We start from the raw sequence: 14,273 nt of genomic DNA, 5'->3' as shown, positions 1-14,273 counted from the left end.
GGAGGATTACGTTATTCAAAATTCGATGACTCTATGTACCGTTGTTTTATCACAATACGAGAAATATACATACATTTATGCAGATTTTTCATTATTTAATTTCTTCAAATATAATGCAGGACTCTAACATTTTGTGGCAACAGTTTGAAAAGTGAACCGACATTTATGAGTCCGACGCAAAATGCCAAAACGAAACTAACAGTCCTTCGGGATTCAAATCTTTTTGGACTTAAAAAAAAAAAAAAAAAAAAAAAAAAAAAAACTTCCTTGAAGAAACGTACAATTAGTTTTATGGGTTATAATATTCTAAGGATTACACAAAAGTATTAAAACCAAAGGCTTCCACAAAGAAACGTATAGTTAGTTTTATGTGTTAGACGAGTCGAAAAAATTTAAAAACCACAAGTACGTTTTCCCCACTGCCAACAGGAGTTTTACCCATTCAATTCTTAAACTGGAAACAATAATAAAATCTTCACACCTTTAAATGAAATAAAATAAAATAAATAATAAAATAAAAACCGAAGAAAAAGGTACAACTAAAGAGGGGTTGGAGATAAAGCAACCAATTCATCATGTCGTTCAGTAACAGATTTCTGTTTTGTCCTTCCCCTGCCCTTCACTCACATACCCTGTAAATACAAGCGGACAGACAAGACAGACAAAACACAACTTCGTCCAGAATCCAAACTCTTCTTCTAGAAAGAGCTTCGGCGTTTAGCCGCACCTCTTTTGCCGCTTTTTATATTCCTGGCGTTTGATTTTTCATTTGGCATCTATTAAGGAGGTGTTTGTTAATCCGGGTGTCACGAACGCAGCGCCTCCTGCGGTTTCGAGGCTGCGAAAAAGCCTCTGACACATCCGCCGGCCGCAGAAATTTTTCTTTGTTGTTTTTTCTCTCGGCATGCAAGAAACGTAACGTGTGTCTATTTAGATGGCAACGGTTATTGTCAATGATGATGGAATGACGATCTATTCGAACTTAATAATAATAATTATCGCAAATATCCGGAGCGATTGTGATTATCGTGAAAGATAATGTTTTATGCCATCGTTTTTCATAATCATTGCCATTTGCAAAGATAATAACACCTTATTCATACTATTCGGAACGACTGTGATGATGGTGAACGACAATGCTTTCTAATTTAATAATTACTAATTAACCAAGTTATCTGAACCGATGACTGTGAATGACAAGATTTAAGATGCCTTCTAACATAATAATTAATAACAAAAATTATAATAAAATTCTTATTAACAATTATTAACAATAAAAGTTATCCAAAATATTCCAAATTGTATCCTGTCTAAATACGGCGGTTGTGATGGTTGGAAATGATGATGTTTTCAAACATAAGCTTTCATAAGCACCACAATACATCCGGATTACAATATGTATTGTTGCAATTATCTGGACTGATTGTAATGATTGCAAATGGCTTGAATATTATCTTTACGACTTTTCTAACTTATGTATAATCTTTACGATCTTGGACCGATTGTTATGACTGTGGATGATGATATTTCATAACATTCATAGTAATCTCAATAGGTCTGGATAATAATAATTTATGCAATTATTCGGATAACTTGTGATAACTGCGAATAAGGATGTTATAAAATATTCTCACCCACAGTCACAATTTTCGCAATCAATCCGGATAATAATGATTATTGCATTTAGCCGGACAGATCGCGGCGATAAAGCATGGCGATTTTTTATGTTTAATAACACTTATATCCCCAAGATCGGGATAAAATGCAATGACTATGAACAACGATTATTTCTAACTTAGTAATAATAATTCCAATTACCCGTACTGACTCTGAAGACAGAAGACTCCGAATGACGATGCTGTCTAAGCAAATAATAATTACTTTTTTCAGGTGTGGAGACAGATTATGATAACTGTGAATGGTGGTGATTTTAAGCCTAATAATAATCGTCCCAGTTATCCGAACTGATTATGATAGCTGTTCGATGATACATTTTAACCTAATAATTGTGATAATAATTAATATTATTATACTTGTTAACATAATAATAGTAATAATTACTCCAGTTATCTGGATAATAAAATAATAATAATTTCAGTTATCCTTACTGACTCTGAAGAGTCCGAATGACGATTCTGTCTAAGCAAATAATAATAATACTTTTTTCAAGGTTTAGACAGATTATGGTAACTGTGAATGATGATGCTTTTTAGCCTAATAATAATCATCCCAATTATCCTAATTGATTATGATAGCTGTTTCCAGGACAGGGGTGCTATACTTTTAACATTGCATCTCCTGACGACTGATAGTAGTGAGAAAATGACAGTTCCAGGACAGGGTTGCTATACTTTTAACATTGCACCTTCTGAAGACTGATTTTTCGCATAGCACTCCCTTAAAATCCTGATTTTCACTACACCGTAGGCTGTATCAATGGCAAGAAGGAGTATTTGTGATTTTTTTTTTTTTTTTTTTTTTTTATATAAGTTGAAAACATTACGATAAAGCGCGATATTTTGTGTTTATCGGGGAAGTATCTTACATAGAAAATTTCAAGTCATTAACTTTGTAAGATTCCGTACTGTGTGCATTAAAGTTACGTTCTTCTTTAAAAGCACCATTTTCAATGAAAACAAAACTGACAAGTAACAGACGATAATTTATACTTTCAAAAATATAGTTTCACTTATAGGATTCAACACTGTCTAATTCTAAGTTACAGTTGAAAGTAGTGAAGAATTTTAAGAATCAGTAAGCGAATAATTGCTTGAGTTCGTGAGACAGTTATTAAAACTTGGAAAGGGTTAAAACGACCCTTTATTTTTCAAATAAGATTTAACAGAACTCCGTCTCGGAGATGTACAATAAAGCCGACACTTGGACTTCAACTTAAGAGACTAAGAATTAAACTAAACTAATCTTAACTAAAGAGATGTAGCCGAAGCTATCAAAATTCTGACAGAGTTGGCCCCTTAACGCTAACTGACTGCGAAGCTATCAAAGGCCTAAAAGTACGGCCGAGCGTAATAATAGCTTACAAGAGAGTAGCCTGAAAAGGCGACGCGTGCTAGCCAGAATCTCCGGTTCTCTCTAACTAAGACAGTAGATCTTTCGCGGTTAAATACCGCTCTTCCTCAATTTGCGTTCAAAAGCGATTCTAAAACTACGTTCTGGCCGGAAGTGGTAAGTTGAAATTAAGAAGCGATGGGACAGGAAATTTAACTCAAAATTTAACTGTTACCGAAATAAATATAATCCTTACAACTTGATCGATTTTTACATTGTAGAGGTAGAATACTTTTTTAAAATCTACTACATTAATTTAAAATTATCCTAATTTAAAATTTCTTTATAAAATTTTCTTATAAGTTTCCCTTTCCCACCTTTTATCCTTATTTGTCTTTTATTTATTTTTATTTTTAATTTTATATTTAAATTTTGCAGCGCGCACTGCATTTGTAATTTATTTGTATTAATATTTATTTTTTTTTTTTAATTTTTTTTTCTCTTTAAATTTTAAAATTTCGTTTCGAGTTACCTCTACTCATATGTTGGATACAAATGGATTGTGTTAGTTTTACTCATTTTTTTTTAATTAGCAAGGTAGTTAGCCAAGGTTCCCACACCTTGTTACCGAAGTGCACGTGGTAGAGCCTATATCACGTCAGGGAAAATGCAATGACAGTATAGGATACCAGACGTCCCTTGCAGTTGCATTTCATCCCTCCTCCAACTCAATGTAGTTAACGTTATTTTTATTATTTACTTCGCTAATTCTTCATCTTCTTTGATTCTGAAATGACCATTAGCTAAAGTATCGAACCATTTGAGAGTATATATCTTTTATCATCAAATGCACTTAAGCTGACTTTTCTCATTTCCACAGTACTCATTTTATGATGTTTTGATGCAATTTTCATCATTGTCACTTTTGACTGCTGATTACTAAACAAACAATGTTTATAATCATCATGTGAGAGTACATTTTTTACAATACATCTAGATATACCTTTGCCAGTTTTCATCTCTTCTTTAGAAGATATGAGACTATACATTTTTGCTCTTCATCCTACAAATTCAATGGCAGGAACACCTGAGAATTCGTCCTTCATATTTCCTAACACTTTTTTTTATTCTTAGAGGAGTATGCGAAATGCGTCTTAGGAAAATTAGATAAATCAAAATAATCTTCATTTTTCATCATATCTTCATACACATCATCTGTTTTAATTTCATAGCGCAAAGAATCTGTGTCAGTAAAAAGGAATTTAGCATTTTTGCCATATTTTATCTTTATGAAATCATAATGAAAACTGCACATAAGTGTTTTATAAATGTCTAGTACGGAACATCCAACTTATATATAGGTCGATTTAATTTGAGAACTGTTTTGTTCATATTTACTGCCTCAAAATTATCATTAAAAATCGTAAAATCCTTAAACAAGGGAGATGCTACAAATTTTTTCAAGCATTTTTCATTATTTACCAATCGCATATAGACGTGATTTCTCAAATTTTCTATTGTCTTTCCAAACAGAATTGTTCATTAATTTGAAAAAGTCTTTCTCGAAATCATTTTTTGCTAGTTTTCGCTGTTCTGTGTTAAATTTTACATACGGTTTCATCCACGTTTCTTGTTTGAATTCTATATCTCGATGAATTTTTTTCAAATCCATTCCCAACTTAACATATTGTTTCAAATTTCTAGAATGTAGTACATACATTTTCTTATCGTATAAGTTAGGAACAAGTTTCATAACATTTCCAGGAATTAATCCGTTCCGACTTTCAAGCATATTTTTGCAATAAGATGAAAGTATATCAGAAGTGATTTGTAATTTTTCAGGAGCTAGAGGATAATCACTGTAGCTCGGGAAGTTGCTTTGAGTATCCCAAATCTACTTCTAAGAGATAACCATATTTTCCATTATCATCAGTATCATCAACTTTAAATAATTTTACCTCCTCTTCAGATAACAATTTAAATTCACAAGTTGGAAGTGGTTGGCAATGTTTAGGAAGACGATAGAAAATTTGAGAAATCGTGTACGATTACGAATAATACGATTGGTAAATAATGAAAAATGCTTGAAAACATTTGTAGCTTCTCCCGCGTTTAAAGGTTTTACGATTTTTAATGATGATTTTGAGGCAGTAAATATGAAGAAAACAACTCTCAAATTTAAATCGACCTATATATATGTTGGATGTTTCGTACTAGACATTAGTAAAACCCTTATGTGCAGTTTTCATTATGATTTCATAAAGATAAAATATGGCAAAAATGCTAAATTACTTTTTCCTGACACAGATTCTTTTGTGCTATGAAATTAAAACTGATGATGTGTATGAAAATATGGTGAAAAATGAAGATTATTTTGATTTATCTAATTTTCCTAAGACGCATTTCGCATACTCCTCTAAGAATAAAAAAAGTGTTAGGAAATATGAAGGACGAATTCTCAGGTGTTCCTGCCATTGAATTTGTAGGATGAAGAGCAAAAATGTATAGTCTCATATCTTCTAAAGAAGAGATGAAAACTGGCAAAGGTATATCTAGATGTATTGTAAAAAATGTACTCTCACATGATGATTATAAACATTGTTTGTTTAGTAATCAGCAGTCAAAAGTGACAATGATGAAAATAGCATCAAAACATCATAAAATGAGTACTGTGGAAATGCGAAAAGTCGGCTTAAGTGCATTTGATGATAAAAGATATATACTCTCAAATGGTTCGATACTTTAGCTAATGGTCATTTCAGAATCAAAGAAGATGAAGAATTAGCGAAGTAAATAATAAAAATAACGTTAACTACATTGAGTTGGAGGACGGATGAAATGCAACTGCAAGGGACGTCTGGTATCCTATCCTGTCATTGCAATTTCCCTGACGTGATATAGGCTCTATCACGTGCACCTTGGCTAACTACCTTGGCTAACTTCCTTGCTAATTTAAAAAAAATCAGTAAAACTAACACAATCCATTTGTATCAAACATATAAGTAAAGATAACTCGAAACGAAATTTTAAAATTTAAAGGGAAAAAATATTTTAAAAAATTAAATATTAATACAAATGAATTAGAAATGCAATGCGTGTTGTAATATTTAAATATAAAATAAAAAATAAAGACAAATAAGGATAAAAGGTGGGAAAATGCAACATATAAGAATATTTTATGAAGAAATTTTAAATTATTGCAGTATACTTAAAAAAAATATTCTACCTCTATAATGTAAAAATCAATCAAGATGTAAGGATTATATTTATTTCGCTAACAGTTGAACTTTGAGTTAAACTTCCTGTCCTATCGCTTCTTAATTTCAACTTACCACTTCCGGCCAGAGCGTAGTTTTAGAATCGCGTTTGAACGCAAATTGAAGAAGAGCGGTATTTAAACGCGAAGATCTATTTTAGTTAGAGAGAACCGGAGATTCTGGCTAGCACGCGTCCGCCATTTTAGGCTACTCTCTCGTAAGCTATTATTACGCTCGGCCGTACTTTAGGCCCTTGACAGCTTTGCAGTCAATTAGCGTTAAGGGGCCAACTCTGTTAGAATTTTGATAGCTTCGGCTATATCTCCCTTTAGTTAAGATTAGTTTAGTTTAATTCTTAGTCTCTTATGTTGAAGCCCAAGTGTCGGCTTTATTGTACATCTCCGAGACGGTGTTCTGTTAAATCTTATTTGAATGCTAAAGGGTCTTTTTAACCCTTTCCAAGTTTAATTACAGTCTGACGAACTCAAGTTACTGGCTATTAAGATGATTTACTCACTTACTGGTTATTAAGATTCTTCACACTCAACTGTAACTTTAAAGTACACAGTACGGAATCTTACTTAATTTTACTTTCAAGTTAAATATTTGAAATGTTCTATGTAAGATACTTCCCCGATAAAAACAAAGTATCGCGCTTTATCTTTACATTTTCAGCTTATAAAAAAGAGAAAAAAAGAAAAAAATCACAAATACTCCTTCCTGCCATTGGTACAGCCTACGGTGTAATGAAAATCAGGTTTTTAAGGGAGTGCTATGCAAAAAATCAGTCTTAAGGGGGTGCCATGTTAAAAGTATAGCACTCCCTGTCCTGGAACTGTCATTTTCCCACTACTGCTGTTCGATGATACTTTTTAAACTAATAAGTCTGATAATTTATTTAATTCTGATAATAGCAATTATTATTATACTTTTAACCTAATAATAGTAATAATCATTCCAGTTATATGGGTTGATTGTGATAATTTTGAATGACGACGCTTTTTACACTTGTAATAATAATAATAATCCCAGTTATTCGTACTGATTCTGATGGGGATGAATATATTCAACATCATCTAATAATATTCTGGTAATGAGAATTAATATTTAAGTGATAAATTATCAATAATTATAATTAATTATATCATATTTAGTAATTATCATTAATCGTTGATTATTATTTAAAGTCTGCACTCCAGCTGTGTTGTTAATTTCTAACTTGATGAAAATAATTTTTTCAAGAATTTCTTTAACCTTGAAGTGAAGTGTTAAGTTTGTCGGGGAACTGGAACACCTTCAAGTTAATACACAACTTTGCATTGAACGTTGTCTCCTCCTGAACAAGATTTCTTCCGAATCTTCTGAATCAGAACAAAATTTCTTCCGACTTCTCTGAGTTTTCAAGTGGGGGGCATATTTTCAAGATCAGCAACGCCGAATAACACTGTTTGAAACAATGAAACTCGTTATAAAAAAAAAAAAAAAAAAAACCGGATTTGCATAATTGTTTCTTCTTTAATAGCAAATACGTGTGCCAAGGGTACACAAGCGGGGGGATAGGCCAATAACATTGTATTTAATATTTAAATGTGGTACCGTTTATACGTACGCATACATTGTATACAATTAGTTTTGTCTATTTGTTCTTTCATTATTGCCTGTTTCTTCTGCCTTTCTAGAATCTGTTCGTTGTGGTTTGACAAATTGAGCTATTTTGAAAGCAGCAGATGCAGTTCTTAAGGATATCTGCTTTTTACTTTTGAATCGGATTGCTTTAAATAATAATAAAAAAAAACATTTAATTCATGCTCCATGTAATTAAAATATTCGATATTTTTATAGAATGGCATTATGTATTTTTAGCCCTGAAAGGTTATTAATTTCGTTTTGACATTTCGCGTTTGTTGACTATAAATGTCGGTTCACTTTTCAAGTTGTTGCCTCCAAATATTAGAACCCTCTGTTTCATTTAAAGAAATTAAATAATGAAAAATCTGAATAAATGTATGTATGTTTCTCGCACTGTGATAAAACAACGGTAACTAGAGCCATCCAATTTTGAATAACGTAATCTTCCACTGAAGATGGACATCTGGAAGCCTTAATTTGGAATTTGAAATTAGTTTTATGATCGATTTCATATTTTGTAACATTTTAACGAATTTTTGATTAACAAATTCAATGATTGCAAAGCGAGCAATGGCAACTCTGTACGAAAAAAAAAAAAAAAGAATCATTTTTATCGCCAGCGCGTTAGACTGTGTATCTAAAATTCTAAAGATATGATCATTTTAAAATTATTTTGCGATATTGCTGTTGAATTGAGTTTTATGGTAAGAGCATGATATTTAATAAATAAAGGAAACACACAAAACGTTAAAAAAAACGCCCCTTTGGGAGTAATATAAAATCTTTAAGCTTTTAGTTTTTTTTTTCTTTTATATATATATTTCATATTTTGTTAAACTTTAATGAGTTTTTGACTAACAAACTCGACGATTTCAAAGAGAACAGTGGCAGTACTTTACGGAATAAAATATTTTTATCTCCAACAGGTGAGAATAGTTATCGAAAATCCTAAAGATATGCTGTTTTTAAATATTTTGTGGTTTTACCATTGAATCGAATTTTATGCGATGTGCGAAGAATATAGTGATAGCCAATAAATAAAGTTATTTATTTGTAACTCCCCCCAAATTATGGTGCTTTACTGCTTTTACAGTATAGGTGACTGAGATACTTCTGCGTTTAGAATTAGGGAAAAGAACATCCCTTTTATTTTGGAAGAAAAACAAAGCTATTTTTATAAGCTATTTTAATAAAAAATTAAATTAAGAATTTCAGCCAGATAACTTAACAAACCAACAGCAAAGCTTAAAAAATTAAACTCTGTATGTGAAACTTTACTGTATTTAGAAGCTTTTTTAATGGAAGGTAAAACTATTTGGAATCGAAGGTTTTGAGATTTGTGAAAAGTTAAAATTATAATTCAGAATTCTCTTTTGTTTCTATGAAAAACTAGCATTAGAAATATTAACTACCACACACACAACACAGAAAACACAGAAAACCTTAATAATAAGATAAGAAAAACAGTTTTTCAAGCCATCATATTAAGAAAACTGAATATTGATTGATATGATGGACTGAGAAAAGACTGAAAAAATGTGTGCCAACACTTATCACTGTATCGGGAATTCTAAGCATATGTTGCTATGCTGCTGCTAAAAATTTGTGATTTTACTGTTGAATTGCATATAGCGTAAGTGCGAAGAAAATGATGCTTAATAATAAAGCCCCCCTCCAAAAAAAAGAAGAAAAGAAAAGAAAAAAAGAAAGAAAAGAGAAGAAAATGGGTTTGTAGGAATGAGTGTAATAGCATACTGGTCCACTGCAAGCTCTGCCGGGACTAAAAAAATCTTAACAAACCCTTCTGGACGACCGTGAGAATCTGAACTTATCAGATTTTTTTTTATTATTCTTAATATTTAATTTATTGATTTATTTTAAGTTATGTTTAACAAAAAAGTGCATTTCACTTTTCTATACGTTTTATTTTCATAATTTTCGTTTTGTTATGTAAAATAAACCAGTACACACCAGCATTGTGTTAAATAAACTGTTACACATTTTAGAACTTTTCTTTTTTTTTTTTTTTTTTTTTTTTTTTTTTTTCTCCCTTTCTTTTTTCCATGGGAAAAATACATCTTAAGTCCACGTCACATCTTAAGCACATGTCACACATATCTTTTCATGTCGCTGTTGTTGTGTTTCCCCTATCAATTCTTACTAAAATCATTAAATGGCGATGATTGTTTACTCTTTACAATAATTTGGAACTTTTTATAACAATATAAAAGCTTTAAATCCGAATTTAAGCGGGCTCTCTATCAATTTTTCACGAATACTTCGAAAAGGGAATTTTTAAAATACTATTTCCATTTCCAAAATGAATCCTCTTTGTTCTGCGCAAAGCTCAAGCAAAGTCGGGTACATGAGCTGGTAGTTAATATTTCTAATGCTAGTTTTTCATAGAAACAAAAGAGAATTCTGAATTATAATTTTAACTTTTCACAAATCTCAAAACCTTCGATTCCAAATAGTTTTACCTCCCATTAAAAAAGCTTCTAAATACAGTAAAGTTTCACATACAGAGTTTAATTTTTTAAGCTTTGCTGTTGGTTTGTTAAGTTATCTGGCTGAAATTCTTAATTTAATTTTTTATTAAAATAGCTTATAAAAATAGCTTTGTTTTTCTTCCAAAATAAAAGGGATGTTCTTTTCCCTAATTCTAAACGCAGAAGTATCTCAGTCACCTATACTGTAAAAGCAGTAAAGCACCATAATTTGGGGGGAGTTACAAATAAATATTTGAAAGGGCTTTCATTTTAACGATCGCTCAAAAGGACTTTAAATTTAATACGGTTTATCAGTAGATATATATTATCAGTAGAGATGGCACACGTGAGGAATAGCAAAACATTTTATAAGATATTAAATGAATATGCATTTGAACTAACATGGAAACGCTGCATATCTTCTGTATACTGTATATTTGAAAAGTGAACAAATATGTAATGTAATTCTATAAAATATTTAATACTCCTAATTAGATATATCATGAATTAAATGCATTTTTATTTAAATCAATCGGATTAAAAGTAAAAGAATAATATTCTTAAGAACAACATCTGTTGCTTTTAAATAGCTTAGTTTGTTCGTCAATAGCAGATAGATTAAATGTGGACGATAAACAATTATCTTTCATTTTGCAAAATGGCAACAGACGATTGAAAACTGAAACAACGCATTAAAGTGAAACCATGGTAGTTAGAAGTAAGCATTACGTCACAAAATTGAAGCCGAGGAAATATCAACAGCTCGACATCACGACTGATGATGGCCGCCATGTCGAAGGATAAGAGAAACGTTTTGATTATAATTGTATTGAAACTGCTCAGCAAAATAAAATAGGTCAATGCAATGGTCAAGGATGCAACAATCAATCTGACATTCTTCAACAATCATTCTGGTGTCTATGAAATATAGCACTAGCTGATGCTATATTTCATAGCATCAGCTGAATATATTCCACGGCTCCATGAAAATGAAGCCATTGAAAGTCATGGTGTGACGTCACGACTGATAATGGCAAATACAAATTTTCCATGACAAATACAATTCTTTGGTTATGGAAGCGGCCATTATCAGTCGTGACGTCCCACCATGACTTTCCATGGCTTCATTTTCATTGCACGGAACGTACGGAGAGAGCTCACTCCATCTATTCTAACCGCCATGAGTTAAAAAATGCAAAACTGCGTTTTGAGACTAATAGCCATTTTGGACTAAAAATGCAAGTATTCATATCTCTTGAAATGGCAACAGTTTCATCATCTTCACTCCAAGTCACGATGGGAGAAAAACAATAGCAAATTTCAAGTATAAGAAGTAAGTAAAATACTAAATTATGTCTTAAGGTCTCGAAAACAAAATGTTACATAAATGCAAAACTGTTTCGGTGATGAAAAAGTTACTTAATTTTTTCCGTTCTTGAGTTAAATATCTGTCAAATTAATTGAGTTTTATTCAAAATGCACGCCAATCATAAGATTGTTTTTTTTTTTTTTTTTTTTTTTTTTCTCCTAAATATTAATTTACGAAATTTAAGATCTGAATACCTTTCTTCCACTTTTAAATGTTGAATTTAAATCTATTCAACAAAAGAAGAAATAAATTCATTTTAGAACATGATATAATACCCAAAAGAATTTTTCTCGCCGTGGGAGAGGTACAGAAATCTGAACAGGAAGCTAGCTTTTAAACATGTTCATTACTTTTTACCGTATTCATAAATTCAACCGAAGAATGGCTCGATTTTTACAGACGTCAAAAAATACAAAAGGATATCAAAATAATTTCTCGTATTTTTCATATCCTCTGTTCTTAAAAAGACTTCCATACATTTAGCGAAGGAGAGGAAAGGGGTTGCATGAAGCTAGGTAGAGTCTTTATTAATTCCCTTCACCTTTCTTAACCCCCGCCCAATCTTTTACGTGTTCATAATCGGAACGTCATGCGCACGAAGCGTTAAGCCTATTAACTTCCTCCACCTGAATTTGTGAGTCCTTTCTTAAACGTGCTCTTTTTCTAATCCATCAACAGCGCTCCCTGCTGGAAAGATTACCAGTGTAGTGTATCAATCGTAGGAATCCTCCCCTTCCCAAATGGCCTGTTTTCCCAGAAACACCTTTGACACTTGAGCGTGAAATTTGACACATAGGATTAAAAGGGAAAGAAAATTAGTGCGTAGACACTAAAAAGTTTAGTTTTATTAGGGAGCATACACTAAAGACTTTAAAAAAGACTGCTGAATAATTATCTCTAGCCTTGTGAAACAAAAACAAAAGTCAGAAGATCTTTTTATTCGAACACAAAATTAACAATTTCCCAACTTGGGCTTAGCACTTGTGGCTTTACAGAAATACGTAACATTGAACAAATCCAATGTGGTAGATTGACCTTGCCAAAGCACTTCAGTAGAACCCAAGAACTTCTGGCTTTACAGAAATACGTAACATTGAACAAATCCAATGTCGTAGATTAACCTAACGGCTCACAGAATGGTTTTGGAAAAGCCGGTGAGACAAGCTAAATGGCTAGAAGCACTCAACGCCACAGAATCAAATCGCTAATAATCACGGCACAACGTGGCCTAGAATAGGCAGACACGCTCTAAAACTAACTTCCGGAATTCTTACTTAACACTTCTTTGTACCTTAATCTGAGTAATCACTCGCTGTCTCGTTTACATTCTGGCATGAAAAGCGTGGGGGAAAAGAGAGCGATAGGAAAGTACTAAAAATGAACTATTAGTTAAAAATAAATAGATAAACCTGACAACACGTTAAATGCGCATTTCACCCATAATTGCGTAACGTTGCGATTGTATGCGTAATAACTAGACTGCGTGTTCTGTCTTACTACTATTAGGAAGGAGAATATTTTTCTGTTCTGAATATAAAATTAGAAATTATTATGATTAATTGCGAAATAAGCCGCCCAGCCGGGATAGTGGTTAGTGACTCTGACTGCCATACTGAAGGACTCGGGTCGAATCCAAGAGAAGACATGGATGCTTGCACATGTACAGTGTCTGTGCAACATGGGGGCACTCTAAATATGGTGCGAGCTGAAAGTCCTCTCGAGAGGCCGATGGTAGGGGAAGAGGAGGGGAAGCCTGTGGAACTAGAATTCTCCAACGAAATGGAGAGGGGGGCGGGAATTCGTACTGTCACCTGTATAGTACTGTTGACAAAGACAGGCTTAAAGTTATTCTAAGCGACTTCGAGGAACACTTTTGTACTTAATGAATTTTGTTATAATTACCAGATTAATATTCTAAGGCAGTGGTCCTCAAACTTTGTCGACTCACGGAACATTTAGAATTATAAGGCTTTTTTACCGAGATCTCCATCCCAACCTTAGAAAAATATATCTTAAAATGATATTTAAAGTAATGGATCAATACGTTATAGGTAGTTTATATAAACTCAATTAATGAAAATAGTTGTCATTTTTATTAAAAACTTTTAACATTAAATTAAAAATTAATGTAATTTGTTCATTAACCCGTTAACTCGTGCTCTATGTGTCTCTTGGGCCGACCAGAGGCCGAGTGATAAAGTAGGTGAGCACTGGTAGTTCAGTTCGAGACTGGAATCCCGCGAATGCGCTAGCTGCATACGCATTTTCGTGGTTTTCCCCATATGTAACGTACATACGAGCCAGTTTTTCTTAGAAATTCCTCCACGAAGGCATCCCTCCTCTTGCTCGGATAGCCCTCGAGTGCTTTGCCATAATCTAATAAACCAAACCATGTGTCACCTCCGTCGTATTATTTTTAATGGCTGATTTGAGCTTGAATATTTTTACACAAACTGTCGAAATTTACCTTTATTGGCGTTATTTGCAATCCCCTTTCATATTTTACATTTAAATTGCTTC

Source organism: Stegodyphus dumicola, chromosome 1, assembly GCF_044657685.1.
Source record: "Stegodyphus dumicola isolate Sdum_Otavi_A_Nest chromosome 1, ASM4465768v1".
NCBI lineage: Eukaryota > Metazoa > Arthropoda > Arachnida > Araneae > Eresidae > Stegodyphus > Stegodyphus dumicola.
Note: the sequence above shows the minus strand (reverse complement) of the source record.